At 35.7% G+C, this 17,735-nt stretch overlaps 2 non-coding genes and 2 pseudogenes across 2 annotated transcripts; 2 read left to right on the top strand and 2 right to left on the bottom strand.

Annotated features, from left to right (window-relative positions):
- The window catches only part of LOC147924001 (uncharacterized), a 54,551-nt pseudogene that overhangs the window by 33,572 nt on the left and 3,244 nt on the right, over positions 1–17,735 (bottom strand).
- On the bottom strand, positions 5,278–7,763 carry LOC104757211 (uncharacterized). Its single transcript, XR_015587131.1, has 2 exons — positions 6,047–7,763; positions 5,278–5,884 (listed from the first exon to the last, which is right to left on the bottom strand). It is a non-coding gene; the product is annotated as an uncharacterized LOC104757211 (transcript).
- LOC147924002 (small nucleolar RNA R71) lies at positions 11,903–12,005 on the top strand. The gene has a single exon (XR_015587936.1). It is a non-coding gene; the product is annotated as a small nucleolar RNA R71 (small nucleolar RNA).
- Positions 16,608–17,625, top strand: LOC104759031 (uncharacterized; annotated as a pseudogene).

Genomic DNA, 17,735 nt, shown 5'->3' with positions numbered 1-17,735 from the left:
GTTTTTGACTTAAAACATTCATCGGTTAGAGAAAAAAATCAAATTAATTCTACAAAATATTTATACCATTTTTTCCATATATTTATAGTTTTCCCATACAAAATTTCTGTTAGATATTAATTGAGTATTTAGATGATTAGGTAAGAATGTAAGATACATGATTTTCTCCTGCTCTTTATGAAGCAAACAAGTCCAACATTATGAGACAAATCCAGTGAGTGCAATGAACATTGATGAAATTATCTAGGGTTTCCGAAAATGCAACCTCTATCTCTCCTAAACTTCATATTATGAGAAAACATTTCGTTTGTTGTTAGTGATTGTCTATACAGTTTTCGTTTTTACTTATCTTAAATAAAGCTCATTTGAATTACCTGCCTAGGTCAACATGGTATCAGAGTGCCAGCTTTATTGAAGCAAACATCACAAATCTAACATTATATTTTAAACTTGTTTCGTGTTTTTTTTTTTTCCTTTCTTTTGTGTGTGTGTGAACTTGTTTATCTCATAATGTTGGACTTGTGATGTTCGCTTTAATACTACTCTTCGGTTGCAATTTATCCGCTTTCACTCTCCCATAATGAAGGCATTATATATATTTAGTGTTTGAGCGAGAAGTATTATATTTATATTTTTGGCCAAATCAATTTTGTTTCTTATTGAATAAAACTCAAATAATACACCATCTAGTCATCTACCAAAAACTGGCCGCTTTGCATATGTACATACTAATTTTTTTTAATCGAACTAAATAATAACTCTGGATATGTTTAACAAAAGCACTAAAAGTTCTAAAGCATATATTTTTTTTTTCTTTGAAAATGATTTTTCCTCATCCATCAAGCTTTCATAGTCAAATTTTGCCAAGAAAGCTTACCTAATTAATAAAACCAAAATTTATCAGATGAACTATATAATAGGTATATGATTCATAAGCAAAATTGATGATTTGAGAACAAAAAGGATGGCAAATTCAGAACCACATAAATAGACAATAGTGAACTAAGACAAGTAAAAGGCTAGAGAAAGAAAGAAAAAATGATGCCTTAATTGAATTTTTTTTCTTGTGGTTTTCTAAAAAGGTAATATTTATTAGATATTTTTCAAATAATTTGAAAGCTATTATTTTTGAATAAAAACGAAAAATAAATAATAATGAAAAATTATCAACTTTGGGCCTCAAACTCAGGAGGTGAATGTCAGAATTAACTAAACATAACCACCAGACTACAGGTAAGTTTACTACCAATTATTACGGCCGAATTTCTTTTAATCAATTATCGGCCGCAAGCAAGTGCTTGCCTTGCTTGTGTCCTTGGCCGGCTCTGTATATATATATATATTGATACTATTTTCTTAGTTAAACAATTTTTTTTGGGTCTAGTCTAAAGACATTTTAAAAGTTAAAAACAAATTTGCTATTACCATATACAGTTTGAAGTACAATGCCCGCACACCCCTAAAGCAGGCAAAGCAGCTGCTTTAGGCCACATCATATAGTAAACTTTTTTAGCTAAACATATTTGAGAGATTAGGCAGGTCTGTTGGATGCATATCATGCAATTAAGTGGCAAGTCATGTGTTCAAGCCTTCCACTCTACTGGTTTGTTTACTGTTTTTTTTCTTTTTCTTTTGCTTTTTATTTACAGGTTTTGGTTTTTTTTTTTTTTTTTTTGGTTGGAATAGTAGAACATTTTTAAAAATTTATTTATTACTTTTTGTTTTAATTTCCGTTTTTAACATTAAAATCTACAAAAAGTTAAACCAGTTCTAATTATGTAAATCATAACAAACTCGGTTTAGGAATATTAATAAAAAGAAGTTGTATTTTTATTTAATTAGTTAGTTTAATAAAAAATAATCTAAATCAGTTAGTTAGTTAATAGTAAATCATTTATGAATTTATCATTTTTTATTTATTTTTATTTTATCTATTTTCGTATTTATTTAATTAAATAAATACGAAAATACATAAATTAAATCAGATATTCGAAATTATACAAATATTAAATCAGTTATTGTAAATGATACAACTATTAAAATCATTTTACAAAATTGATACTAATTTCAACATCACTTATTAAAACTGACACAAATAGTTATATCACTTTTACAAATTGATATAAAACATTGTATCATTTATTAATAATTGATTGATTATTAATATCGATTATAACAATCGATACAAGCAAAATAAAATTGCATCAGTTAATGATAAATTGATGTTAATTATTTGCATCAACAATGTAAGTATTTGATCAGAGTTCAATTAAAACCCAAAGCACACTCAACCACGATCAAGTGGTGTCGTCGTAGTACTTTAGGGTCAAATCCACAGAAACCAAGCGATACATTATGAAACTATATAGATCAAATTAAGCTAAGGCAATGAGGAAGATTGTAATTCAAGTAACCAAACAAAACAGAAAATAAATAAGAGTTTGTAAAATCAAGAGAAAGCATTGGGCGCAGGGAATCAGTTAGGGGATATGATCACGAAATTAGGCGATGGGGTGGGATAGCTTTAGGAACCGTTCTTGAACTCAAATTTCAAATATAAAACTAACCTACTGTCGCAGCATTAGTTATCTATGCAAGGAATTGAATAAACCCTAAACCATCGTTTGAACCTAAACAATCCTAGCAAGCAATAAGTTCAAGTTTGATTATGTTCACAAGGTGCCTCAACTTCAACTGTCGTTGGCTAAGGATCACCTTGCTCACCTATGTCTTTTTTAAGCAATTCAACAACACTTTTGATGCCTAGATGAATTTAACCTAAGATCATAAACTAGGTAGCTAATCTAGTTTAAGCAATAAGAACAATAATAGATGAAGAACTCAACAGATCAATCCCAAATCTAACAACCTAAGTTAGAGAATCATAAAACCCCCTTTTGAAACCCTAAACCCAACAGTTAAACTACTCAGACATAGCAATCAAAGAACAGCAAATCAAGGATGAAGAAATCATAATCGAACTGCAAAGAGAAAATAAAAGGGGTTCATAATTCTTCTCCAAAGGGTTAGAAAGGATCAGAGATCTTCTCCCAAGCTTACAAGTGCTCAAAGGCTGCGTAGAATAAAAGTTGTCTTTCTAAAAGTCAAGCCTCATGCTTAGATAATAAAATAAAACCCTAAAAATTCGGTTTAAAACGAAAAAGAAAAAGTTGTGTCGGGGACGGGAATGGTCGATCTCGAGCGAGGATCAGTCGATCCGGAACGTTTTTCTGCTCTCACTCCATCTGCTTACTAGCTCGATCAGTCTTCAACCAATTTAGCTCCAGATGCATATTTTCACCCCCAAAACGCTCAGATTCCTTCCAAAGTCACCTAGGACCTGTAAAGACACACAAAAGACTAAAAGGACTCCAAAAGCACACTTGGACCTAACAAAAGACTCAAAACAAGTGTAAAAACTATTGTTAAAATCCCATAAAATACAGACACATCAATTCCCCCTAGACTTGAATCTTTGCTTGTCCTCAAGCAAGAACAGACAAAAACTCAAGAACAAGGAAAAGATTTGAAAGTGGAAACTCACAAATTTTAGGGAACCGCTGCTTTGCACTCTTCATCACATCAAATCAAGAACTACTTTCTGTACTCTGCCCATGATTAGGATCAACACTCCCTACTCTGAACTGCACGGCCTTAGAGAACCTTCAGTCTCCCCATCGTTGTCTCTCTACATCAGATTAGTAAAAGGGTGCGGTCATACCATGGGAGTATCGATCATTGAACTTAATTGACTCCTTCAACCTTTTATCGCCCAAGACCTCCTCTTATGCTCCCTTTCCTCTCTCTTTTCTCACTTCCAAAGGATTGATTTCTCCCTAATTTTCTAGGGTATCATTTTTTTTTTATCAATCCTTTGCTCTTTTCTTGTGTACATGTTTCCATGAGTTCCGAAAGATGCACGGGTTTACCCACAACCCTCGGTTCACTTCTTTTTTACCTATATCCTCTTCTTTTTTAACTTTTTCTCTTTTCTTCTTTTTTTTCTTTACTGAGTACTGAAGAGAAGAGAGAGAGGAAACATACTTTGTTTGGAGATGCATGTCTTGTGAAGCTTGAAGGGAGGAGTCTTGTCCGATGTATACCAAGCCCCAAGGTAAGAAGTTAAATCCGGTTAAGTCCTTACAAAGCTAGAGACAACATCAAATCAGCTTAGTGTTCTCTTTGGTGTGGGTCTTTTGGGGCATGTTGAGACTACTCATGTTCGTTCCAAGCTTCATTCAAAAATCAAAAGTACTAAAGCAATCATAAGAGTGTTAGTTCAAAGCAAAAGATTCCTAGAAATGGTCATAGTTTCCCAATTTATTTTTTGTTTTTGTTTTTAGACTCGATAAAAAAAATAAGAAAATGACACAAAGACTCAAAAAATCAAAAGGAAACAACCAAAAAAAACGACATTAGTAACTTGGAGACATCCCTCCCCCAGACTTACTTCACACCGTCCCGGTGTGAAAGCAAAGCCAAGAAAAAGAACAAATCCCACAAAGAAAATAAGAAAAATGAAAAAGAAAAAGAAAAGAAAAGAAAGAAAAAACGGTGATCTCGCATCTGGTTTTGGAGTGGTGTTAGCAAGGGTGGGGACCGATCAATCTCCGAACGGGATGGACTGATCTGTCACATTATTGAACTTGGAGATACCCGCAGAAAACCAACAGGATCGATCGATCTTTAAGGAGGATCGATCGATCCGAAGCTCCTGGAACAAAATATTTCACATCTTCTGCATTTGGAACCTGTTCCTGAAAACACTTAACACCGAACGTGATTTCACCGTAATAAATCATAAAAACAAAACCAAAATCCTAAGACAAATAAAAAGAAAAGGGTAAGCCAGCAAAAACCCCATGGGTTGCCTCCCATAAGTGCTTGTTTAAGGTCTATAGCTTGACCGTCGTTTAAGGCGTCAAGTGATAGGAGGATGAGAACTCGGATCAGAACAAGCTCTCCAATTCGTCAACTTAAGCTCCAAAGTCTTTTTCAACATACCATCCACTGCTTCTTGGCCTTTTTCTTTAAACTCCGGAGTGAGGATGTGATAGAGAGCGGAAGCTTAATTAATGGACGAGAACTCTAGATCTCTAGGAGAACTCGGATTCACGAACAGATCTTGCTTAGAACTTCGTAACTTGACGAAGAAGCAATAAGGATATGGCCGAGATCGGGAACAATTTCGACGGGGTTTTGCAAGTCCTCCTTGCAGGGCTTGAACACAAGCTCTTAGGGTTGAGAGTCCTCCTCTCTAGGCTTTAGGCAAAGCTCTCTTAAAACAACGTTTATTCAATAATCAATTATTAAACCTTTACAAAACAGTCTCACGTATCCTTAAATAAGAAACCTAAACAAAACCCTAACCTAAAGAACGTAAACCGACAACTAATATTCAAAACCCATTTATACATTAAGCCCATACAAAACAAGTCAAACGAAAAGCAAAGAACAAGAGTCTCTAACGTGATGAACACCAGGAAGATGCGCTGCATCAGTCCCTCCGGGTAAGAAAGATTCGACCCGAATATGAAATCATTGAAAATGCCTTTGTCTACCAATTCGTAATACTGTCGCTTAAGAACTTCATGGCATTTCTTTGTTCGCCGCCGCAAGTGCAACTGGGTAAATCTTTCTTCATGTGGAACCATTGTTAAAACAACTCTAGCTTCCAAGCTTCCTTGAATGACCAAGAAATCCTCTTCCTCCTTATCTTTGCTTGGTGAGAATAATGACGCCCAGTGATATTCATGAAGATGATGACCACATGCTTGCCATCCTAAAACACCTCGGTCAAACACCTTTAAAAACCAGGTGACATTTGATGCTTTGTCCCTTGCAGCTGACCTCGCCAAAACCAGTTGAGAATGCAGATGAAGACCTTGTAATTTTGTAACAAAAGTGAGAACTTCTCCATGGCAATGCAGCTTGTATGGAAAAGTAAACAAACCCAACGGACCACACAGAACTAGACCATAAATTACTTGAAACTGTCGAAAAATGAGGTTGTGGTCAGAGACATATAACTAGACAAACAACGCACCATATGCAAAAACAGTCGCACTAAGATCTTCTTCGGAGTATGATATGACGAGCTCCTACCCACGTCGAGGGTAAGTAACTTCCATAGGAAGACAACAACATCAACTGCATATGTGGTCTCTTTTTCTAACACGAATTGAGCTGTTGGAGAGACACGATCTATGACGAAGCTGAACTTTCCACTGGTGAACAGCTTACTTGAATCGCAAGCAACGACAATCCAACAAAAAAATGTCTTAGACATGTAACAAGGACCCAAGCAAGAGAGAAGACCATGGTTCTTTCTTCTAAGAGATGCTTGTTCTTGACAATTAAAACTCAAGTGTAAATGTCTCCTCATGATAAAACATTCAATAACATACACTTCTTGAGTCAAATCCTCTGCACCATCTCCCCAATCCAGTTGTTGGAGCAATACGTTATCACAAAATGAATATTCCATTCCATTCAACAGAGAGAATAAACTCATCATAACAAACTTCTCATCACATTTTCCCATATCAGACACAAGGCTACCAAACAAGTGCTTATAGGCGTGCATCATCTTGGAGTTGTTCTGCAACCATAAGAGTGGTTCTTCTGCAGTCCCATCATTGCTTAAATCCTTCAACAATCCATCTTCCACAGCTTTATACTTGAACCACCACCTCTTATAAAACTTACTTTTTCGCTTCTCATTACTCGTTGAAGAACAAATCCAGTTTGGTTTAGCCACTCATTCGCCATCATAATCTTCTCAAAAACAGTTTGTTCTTCACGTCCTGGACCACTATGTGTTATCCCAAGCATTTTACCAAGCAAACAACATCTCACGCTTATAGCCCTCGCCACTTTGAACATCTCATCATGTTCTTCCTTGTCATATCTTGTTTGAGTATCACTCTTATGTTGAAAAGTCAATGTGACTTGCTGGACATCTTCGTGCATAAAGTTTTTTGAACTTGAACCACCAAGTCTTTGAAAGCAGTTTTTTCCTCAAATTTTGCAACAGTTTTGTTCTTAGTGGCATTGAATCAAACACTTGGCAGGCATTAACCTTGACATCTCCATGATTAGTAGTTGGCTGAACTTGATGTGTCCCAATCACATATTGGCAATCCTCACTAACATACAAAGTTGGTTTATATAAAGTAAGGCTAGGTTCCAAGGATGAAACTGGAACCTGATGTTGTGAAACCAAGGTCGTATGCTGCACACAAGTAGATTCCTCAATTGATTCCTCCTCTGTCACCATCTGAAATGGTGGAATCGATTCTTCAGTAACACTTGCTGAAATCACTTTTGTGCTTGCTTCGTTTTTCACTTCTCGATTCTCACTTTCAATCACTTCTTTAGCAACTTCAATTTCAACCAGTTCTTTATCATCGAGCGCTTGATCTTCATCGCAATCTACAATGATAATACCTGAATTCTTGTGACGAAGATGGTGATCTGGAGTTTCCAATTCATCGCAAAACATACAAAGGCCTTTGAACCATCTCTCGTTAAACTCTTCCCATGAGATTCTCCGACAAATCTTCTTAGCTCGTAACCCCAACGATTCCGCCGTTACAAGAGCCACACCCTCTTCTGCCATTGATTCCGAGGAAAGAGAATGCTCTGATACCATTGATAAGAAAACAACAATTAGACTTTTGCATAATGAAAAGCAGAGCTAAACATGTGCTCTTTATAGATTGTTTAACGTCGGTTAAGTAATAGAGTTTCAACCGACTTATTCTTCTGTGACGTTGACGAGTCAATCCCAATCCGCAATGCTCACCTCTTTTTGTAGCCTCACGTGCTATCTTCATGTCGCAGTCCCTCACGTGTGGCTAAACCCCTTCACCACAATCCTATATCAGTTTTATTTTGCTTTTTCCTCTAAAAACCAAAGTAATTAACGCCATCTTTGAACTGCACACGTTGAGAACAAAACAGAGCTTGCTCTTGTTGGAGATTGATTGGAAAAGACTACTCAAGCAAGGAAGGAACAAACAAAACTTGGTTTTGTCGATGAGGAACAAACATAGCTCGTTTTTGTCGGAGGTAGGTAGAGAGACGGAAGAACACTCAATACTCAGTCTTGTCAAAGATTCTTTGAGAAGGGAGCTCGGTAACAAGTTAAGCCGTCGAAGTTGAGTCACGTTCCAACTCAGCACAGTGTTTGAGACCTCCTTCTCTTGAGACGGCTTGTAGCTCGAATAATAATCAGCTCTTTTTATTACCCATTGAGAAAGAACTCCATAAGAATTCGTGTTTGCAGTAACACAACTTGTAGCTTCCTCAAAATTGAGGTTAAATCTGGAATCCACAAAGATCTTTTTGTGGAGGTTGAACTCACCGTGACAAAACAAAATAGTCCTCCGTCCACGATCTGGAGGTTCCTTGTTGACTTGCTGATGGCTGTGTGCAAGATCAACAACATAAAATTTGTTTCCCTTACCCCAATACATACCTTCTTTCTTCTTTTCAATGTTATCTTTGACATCAAAATGCAGATCATCAACTCTCGGAACTTCTTCTTCTATAACCAACAATTTGTTTCCTCCGTTGTCAAGACTATCATCAAGATCTGCATCAACATGTTCCATAGTGGAAAAATTGTCACCATTACTATCAAAGATTGGCTTTTCATGTTTGTTGGGTGAAAGTCTTGTGTACTCCACGCTGTGATTGACGTCTTCCTCACAACCATCACAAACATCAAAGACAAAATTTATAGTTTCAACGTTTTCTACCAAAGCGTCAAATTTTGGCACAACAAAGCTGTCTTCATCTTGAATCTCATCATACAGATCACCAACTCTATCATCTTCAACATCAACTATTGGAGCATCATTGGCGTGGGATTTCGTAGTAGTTAACTCATCACCATTAAAAGCAACAAAGATCATCTGTTCCACCGCTTCAGCGACTTCGTCAACGCTGTCGAGAACCTGAGCCTCATCGAATCCATTTTGAATATGACCGTCGTCAACTCCGTCTTGCACCTTGTCGAGAACAGCACCGTCTTCGTCGTCAACGTTCACACGGAAAAAATCAGTGTCGTTTTCTACGCTTACGCCATTGACAACATCACCGTCTTCTTTATATTTGACATCCAATTTTAGATCTGCATCATAAACCTTAGGCGGAGAAAAAGTACCATCACCGTAGATACTATATATGGGTTTAGATACCATATAATTCTCTTGAATGTGCAAATTTTCTTTGTGATCCACCAAAAAACGCCATTGTCGTTTTAACTTTTGCAAACGACTATGCACCAAAGTATCATAATGACGAGGTAAGAAGTATGCACATAGCGTCTGCTTAAGTTTATTCCAAGATTTAATAGGGCTTTTTCCGGCTTGCTAATATCAAACTTAAAATCCATCGTAAGTTTCACCAGGAACATGATGAATCTGATACCAACTGATAGAGAGCGGAAGCTTAATTAACGGATGTGAATTCTAGATCTCTAGGAGAATTCGGATTCAGGAACGGATCTTACTTAGAACGTCGTAACTTGACGAAAAAGCAATAAGGATATGGCCGAGATCGGGAATGATTTCGACAGGGTTTTGCAAGTCCTCCTTGCAGGGCTTGAACACAAGCTCTTAGGGTTGAGAGTCCTCCTCTCTAGGCTTTAGGCAAAGCTCTCTTAAAACAACGTTTATTCAATAATCAATTATTAAACCTTTACAAAACAGTCTCACGTCTCCTTAAATAAGAAACCTAAACAAAACCCTAACCTAAAGAACGTAAACCGGCAACTAATATTCAAAGCCCATTTATACATTAAGCCCATACAAAAAGTCAAACGAAAAGCAAAGAACAAGAGTCTCTAACGTGATGAACACCGGGAAGATGCGCTGCATCAGGATGGCTTTAACTTTAGAGAAAGGCCGAGATATTCCTTTACACTTCACCTTGTACTCAATGGTGTCACTAACATATTTCTGGGGTACCAAGGTTATGTGAAGATCTGGTATTACTCTCTCTATCTTCGGCTTGTCTCTCTTCTTAACCTTCTTAGAACTCTTCTTAGAAGAATGAGTGTCTCCATCCAGGACTTCGTTGACCTCATTCTTATCAGCACTCTCTCCCGTTATCATGACATCCACCTTCTTCTCATGTTCTACAACTAGACAAGAGCCATGTCGTATAGCTTCATTTGCACTGATTGCATTATAGAAGACTTTACCGATCCTCTTATTAGGCAAGTCAACAACTGCTCCTACTGTTGCTAGGAAAGGTCTCCCAAGAATCAAAGGCATAACAGAACCCCCGCTCATTTCCACAACATGAAAATCTGTAGCAACCAAGCAATTCCCAACTCGAACATCTAAATTGTTAATGAAGCCTTCTGGAGTCGTGGTGACAGCATTTGCAAACTTTAGAGAGACCTTAGAAGTCTTCATATCATCAATCCCCAACCTCTCTACAACAGCCTTAGACATTACGTTCACACTGGATCCAGTGTCACAAAGGGAGTCCTCAAAGTTCACTCCTAAGATGGAGCATGGAACAACAAATTTTCTTGGATCTTCTAACTTGGGTAGTCTTTTCAAAGATGGAGTATGAATGTTCTTCTCTCGAGCCCAAAACGCCTTAACCTCCACCAAATCCTTTTCTTCAACCACAACATCATTGTAAACCTTCTTAAACAAAGAGATATGCTTTACTGCCTCTGTAAAGGGAATGTCAGCGATGAACTCACTTATAGCTTCTTTGTATCGAACATACTTCTTTTCCCAGAGGTTTCTTCACATGTCTTCTTGGAAAAGGAATTTGTGGCCTATAGGGCTTTGGTTCCACAAGAAGTGATCCCTTGGAATCTGCATCAGGAACAACTGAGCTGGGTTTTCCCATACCTGCAACAGGGACCGACTGGGCTGGATCACGTGGAGCGGTCAAACTAGAACTTTTTGAAACTGGTTCTGCGTCGTTGACGGGATCGATTAATCTATAAGGGGGATCGGTCGATCCAACTTCTCTGGGGATCAAACTCGAATTATCATAATGGATGGGACCGGCTGGTCTCGTTTCAGGATTGATCGATCCCGTCTCTGCGGAAGCCAAACATGAGTTGATCACAACACAACTCGGCCCATCTTCGATCCCACCATGGAGTGTTATAGCATTGCATGACTCTTTGTTCTTAGAGCTAGCAGAGACTCTCTTATCAATGGAATCAACACGTGAACTCAACCTCTCAAATTTCTCATTCAAATCATTGTACATGCTATCAATATTGACATTAATCTCAGCAGAACTTTTCTTATGGCCCTCCAGCAGTGCTTGCATAATCAATTCGAGTTTGTTATCTTGTGGAGCTGCAGATGGAGCGTGGTATCCTTGGGTATTTGAGCTACTAAATCCAACCCCCTTGTTCTGAAATCCTTGCGAGAAGTTACCTTGTTGATTATGTGGAGGATACACCTGATCCTGAGAATTCTCAATGTTGGTGTTTCTGTAGAAGAGATGAGGATGATTTCTAAAATTATGATTAAACCCATGATTCTGATAGTTCCCTTGTCCTCCTACATAGTTCAGCTCCTCTATCCCCTCAAAACCTGAATTTACTCCAACTTGCTGATACGCACCTGTCTGTCCGTCGCACATGTTGACAGCTTGCTGATCTCTCTTCAAAAAAAGGTCTACCTTGGCAGTGAGACTCTTAATAACATTTGTATACACGGAGCTAACAACATGCACAGAACGATCATACTCATGGCTATGATTGCTGTTACTCGCTGCAAGGTTTTCGATCAAGAGGTTTGCTTCAGCGGCAGTGTTAGAAGAAAAATCTCCTCTGCTGGCAGTATCGAGTGCCATATGGTACTTCTGGTCAATTCCTCCATAGAAGATGTTCATAGGATTCTCTTGTGAAAAGCCATGATGAGGACAGTCCCTCATATACTCCTTAAATCTCTCCCATGCTTCACAGACTCTGTACCACCTTGTGAGAAGATAGTGATCTTGCTCCTTAACATAGCTGATTGTGACTTAGTGTAGAAGTGGTTTAAAAACGCTGCTCTACACTGCTCCCAAGTGGTAAGTGATCCTCGGTCCAAGAAATTTAGCCATCTCAAAGCCTTATCTCCTAAAGAGAATTGGAACAAATTCAACATGAGGTAATCATATGGAACTCCATTAGACCATGTTGTACTAGCCAATCTCTCAAAAGCTTCAATATGATCCAGAGGGCTCTATGAGGCTAATCCATTAAACACATGATTCTAAACCAAATTGATGAGACTGTGCGTAATCTCATAATCTTGTCTCGCAGGAGCAGGAGGTTGAATCGCAGACCGATTCGCAAATAGCCTGTTGTGAGCATCTTCGTCCCTCAAAATAGTTTGTCTTGCTGGTGGATTCAGCTCAGCTGCATTATGCTCTTATGGTGCAGGAGGAGGAGGCGGAATAATGACCTCTTGAGGGTTAGAATGATGACCATCTGGATTTTGTCCATCCTCCATCTTGTCAGCTTTAGCTTTCGCTTTCTTGTTTTCTCGGTTCGAGTAGGGCTAACTCTTCGTTTCGCAGATTACGTAAATCAGTAGGCTTGTAGCTTCTTGTTTCCATGCACCTGAAACACAAGAGAAAGAACACAAGAACTAATTAGTAAATAAATAAATAAAATAAACCTTAGACTAAATTCAATTCTAAAATTTCAAAGGCAACGTTTGGTCCCCGACAACGGCGGCAAATTGATCAGAGTTCAATTAAAACCCAAAGCACACTCAACCACGATCAAGTGGTGTCGTCGTAGAACTTTAGGGTCGAATCCACAGAGACCAAGCGATACAGTATGAAACTATATAGATCAAATTAAGCTAAGACAATGAGGAAAATTGTAATTCAAGTAACCGAACAAAACAGAAAATAAATAAGAGTTTGTAAAATCAAGAGAAAGCATTGGGCGCAGGGAATCAGTTAGGGGATATGATCACGAAATTAGGCGATGGAGTGGGATAGCTTTAGGAACCGTTCTTGAACTCAAATCTCAAATATAAAACTAACCTACTGTCGCAGCATTAGTTATCTATGCAAGGAATTGAAAAAACCCTAAACCGTCGTTTGAACCTAAACAATCCTAGCAAGCAATAAGTTCAAGTTTGATTATGTTCACAAGGTGCCTCAACTTCAACTGTCGTTGGCTAAGGATCACCTTGCTCACCTATGTCCTTTTCAAGCAATTCAACAACACTTTTGATGCCTAGATGAATTTAACCTAAGATCATAAACTAGGTAGCTAATCTAGTTTAAGCAATAAGAACAATAATAGATGAAGAACTCAACAGATCAATCCCAAATCTAACAACCTAAGTTAGAGAATCATAAAACCCCATTTTGAAACTCGAAACCCAACAGTTGAACTACTCAAACATGGCAATCAAAGAACAACAAATCAAGGATGAAGAAATCATAATCGAATTGCAAAGAGAAAATAAAAGGGGTTCAGAATTCTTCTCCAAAGGGTTATAAAGGATCAGAGATCTTCTCCCAAGCTTACAAGTGCTCAAAGGCTGCGTAGAATAAAAGTTGTCTTTCTAAAAGTCGAGCCTCGTGCTTAAATAATAAAATAAAACCCTAAAAAATCGGTTTAAACGAAAAAGGAAAAGTTGCGTTTGGGACGGGAATGGTCGATCTTGAGCGAGGATCAGTCGATCCGGAACGTTTTTCTGCTCTCCCTCCATCTGCTTACTAGCTCGATCAGTCTTCAACCAATTTAGCTCCAGATGCATAATTTCACCCCAAAACGCTCAGATTCCTTCCAAAGTCACCTAGAACCTGTAAAGACTCACAAAAGACTAAAAGGACTCTAAAAGCACACTTGGACCTAACAAAAAACTCAAAACAAGTGTAAAAACTATTGTTAAAATCCCATAAAATACAGACACATCAGTATCATTTTTATAAGTGGTGTAAAATTCCTTTGTATCACTTATAAGTAATGCAAACATACAAAATAAATGATACAATACACCTGTTTTTTTGTAGTGCAACATCAAAATTACTTCTTCTCCTTAATCTTTATTTTATTATAATAATACATTATTACCAACTACTTTTGATTCGCAATGATGTCTATCGAGTATTTGCTATAATAAAAGTTAGAAATTTTAAATTTTAGATTGTTATTACATTGTTTTCCATTTTTTCAATTATATTTTAGCATTGTAGTGAAAATTATTAATTTTATATAATAAATAAAATTATTTTTCTATGCTTTAGGCACCAAAATTCAAGAACCGTCCTGTATCAATCTCTGTTATTAGATCTCTTGTAGTTCTCAGAAAACAAAAGAGAACGAAGAAGACGAAAGAACGTCAAGGGTTTATTTATAATTAATCAATGTGTACTAGTTACAAACTAATTTATAAAACTATTAATTAGTTCATAATGAGTTATGTAATCCATAAGACAAAGATTACAATATTAATACATAAAAGCTTCCAAGCATAAAAATAGATTATATAAACATAGTTTTGATACATGTTGTTCGTATATCGTATTCTAGATTATTAAATTTAAATGAAATAAATCAAATATTAATTTTATATCGAATTTTACTTAAATTATTTCATTATAAATATGAAATAGAAAATTTGATTAATTTTAATAAGTTTATAAGAATTTTATAAGAATTTTTAATAACTTTATAAGAATTTTTAAGCATTTCTAAGAATTTTGGGTTCTTCTTCAATTTTGATTCGGGCTTGGTTGAATTTTATTGGGTTTCTTTTCCGGTTCAATTTCTTTTTCAAGGTAAGCTAAAATCATTTATTCAATGTGTATATTAATTAAATCATTTAATGGGCTGCTAATGGGTTAATATAGAAGCATAATGGTTACTTAAAGTATAAATATGGGCTGCATACACAGATGGTTTATTTATTTTTTCTGAAACGCAATATTTGTGGATAGGCTAGTTTTTGTTTTGGCTAAGAATCTCTTTTACTCAATCTACAAATGTATGAACTTCTTTTCCTTTTTCTTTTTAAACAGGTATATCCTAGGAAAAAAGGTAGGACACTGATTTATGTAGATTTTTTTTTCTAATTATCACTATATTTTCTTATCCAATTAGGCAATTACAGCTAAACAAAATTCTATCCCACAAAAAGAAAATATAGGAAAAAAATAGCTTCATGAGATGTCAAAATTTGAAAAAGGAAAAAAAAAATCTGATTATCTTGTCTCTATACCTTTCCATGTTTGACAAAGGTGTTGAATGGCGACATGCATATTTGCGGTTTAAAAAAAAGTACAATAACGCTAATGAGTCACCAATCATCACTTTTATCCATCAGTGTGCGTTTTTTGTTTTTTTTAAAAGTGAATGATTTGCGTATTTCAAAACAACAATAATACATAAGAGATAGAATAATGCACTTCAATTTTACAGTCTGCACGAAACCTAGCGGTTCAATAAAACCGCACTCTCTAAATAATAAAAAAAAATAAAAATAATAGAAGCTGTATATAAAAGGTAAGAAAGCAAACGAATGAATACACACATAAAAAATATCTCTCTCTCTCTCTTTCTCTCTTTCGTTCCTTTTCTTTTTTTTCTTCTTCTCTCCAGAAGATAGGATCATCACTTTGAAGGTAATTTATTTTATAATTTAATTATTATTGTTATTACAAAATTATAAATTTAAAACTGCATTTATTTAGTTATTTTAGAAATTTGAATTGATCATCACATTATTTATTTTAAAATTAGATACTATTAACATAATTTTTATCCAACAAAAATAACTTAAATAACTGAAATATTTATTAAAGTTATAAATTATGTACTTTAATCAATTTATAAATAGTTTAGAATAAGTTATGAACTTCATATATTTTATACCAAGTATATATAATTAAATGTATAAAGATTCTAATATTATAAAAGTAATAATTTGCTTCTCAGATTAATTTTGTAATATTTACTATTATTATAAATTTTCTAAAATATGTAAATTTTTTCATAAGATATCATGTGCAAATCTATATATATATATATATATATATGTATTATACATAACACACATATATGCCTAAGTATATATAAAAATTATAATATTTATTGTTCTCAGTCATTATAGCTCTCCTTTTTATATAAGTAACTGGTTTCAAAAAAAAAAGTTACGATTGTATTTTCTGGAAAATATATTTTCTTTTGTTAACAATTTAATTATTTTATCAAATAACGTAAAATTAGTTGTATGATGTCTCATCATCGGGGGAATATATATATATATATATATATATATATATATATATATATATATTCCGAAACGTATTTCTAGTGAATATTATAACATATTGTTTAATTATTATGAATGTAGATATGTCGTCTAATCGTCGACGAAATACAAATCCTTCCAGACGAGCAAATCCAAGTGAAATTACAATTCCTCCTACAGAAACAACAATACGGGTAAATATATGTTTTGCCTTTTTAGAAAATATTATATTAGTTAAAATTTACTTGGTTGTTAATATTGTATAAACGATATATGTAGAACAAAGACAAGTACAAATGGTCGCACATCCAGGAAAAAACATTAATTCAATTGTTTGACGAAGCTATTGCCATGTCTAATTACACTCTTAAAAATCCTACTACGATTGGTAGAGAGAATATGGTTAAAAAGTTCAATCAAGCATTCAACATGGATATAACTTATGGTTTCTTCAAAAACAAGTTGGATGAATTCAAAAAAAACTATAAAAGATGGAGGGTTCTTATGCATAAAACTGGGATAACGGTTGATCCTAATACATCAATGATATATGCATCTGAATCATGGTGGGCGGACCAAGAGTTTGTAAGTACACATTATCCTTCTGCATATCAACTTATGTATATAAATTTAGGTTTTGAAACTAATCCACTTTAAATTTAGGGCTGCAAATTAACAAAAAGCTTGAACCGAAAGCCGCCTGAGTTTTGGGATGTGATGAAACGATGTCGCGCATTACATGATGTTCAATCACAATCTCAACATTCCGCTCGTCAAAGAAGAGAACAATTGCTTAACGAGCATGGAGATGGAGATGAGAATCTTTATGACTCGGATGCCGAAAGTGATGACGAACCACAAACACAAGTTCCTGAGACACAAGAAGAAGAAGTGTATCGTGTTACTATTGATGGCGATGAAACCTTACAACACTCTGCTCCCAGAACCCAACAACGAAGTAGACTAAATTTGCAGTCGACTGCTAGACGTGGGAGTAACATACAAAGATCTGGGGGAAGCTCCCGAGTATCTGTTGGAAGTGGTTCACGAGGAAATCGTAGGAAATCGTAGGCGACAATCATTTGAAACAACTATACAAGACACCATCGCTGGGTACAGAGAAATTCAACGACAAAGTTTTCAACAACTTTGTCCTGGCGCTTTTGACCAAGATGATTATGACGAATTTAAAAAAGCGGAAGCAATATTCATTTCGCTAGACCTACCCAAGTACACAAAAATTTATTGGGCATGTATTAACGCACTTAAGGAGTAAGTTTTTTGGCGTAAGTATTTTATTGACATAGCAGGAAGCACTGACGAAGATAAGCTACAATTGCTAGAAACTATGACTGGTGTTACACGAAACAACCAAGATGTGCCCAAACAATTAAGCTCAGGTCATTCATTTGGGAGTCCGCATTCAGAAGGTTTATCATATGGTAGTCCATCATCTGTAGGTAATAATTTAGGAGGGCA

The sequence above is a fragment of the Camelina sativa genome, chromosome 17, assembly GCF_030686135.1.
Source record: "Camelina sativa cultivar CO46 ecotype springtype chromosome 17, ASM3068613v1".
In the NCBI taxonomy this organism is placed as follows: domain Eukaryota; kingdom Viridiplantae; phylum Streptophyta; class Magnoliopsida; order Brassicales; family Brassicaceae; genus Camelina; species Camelina sativa.
The sequence above is the reverse complement of the archived record's forward strand: the minus strand, read 5'-3'. Positions and strand labels throughout refer to the sequence as shown.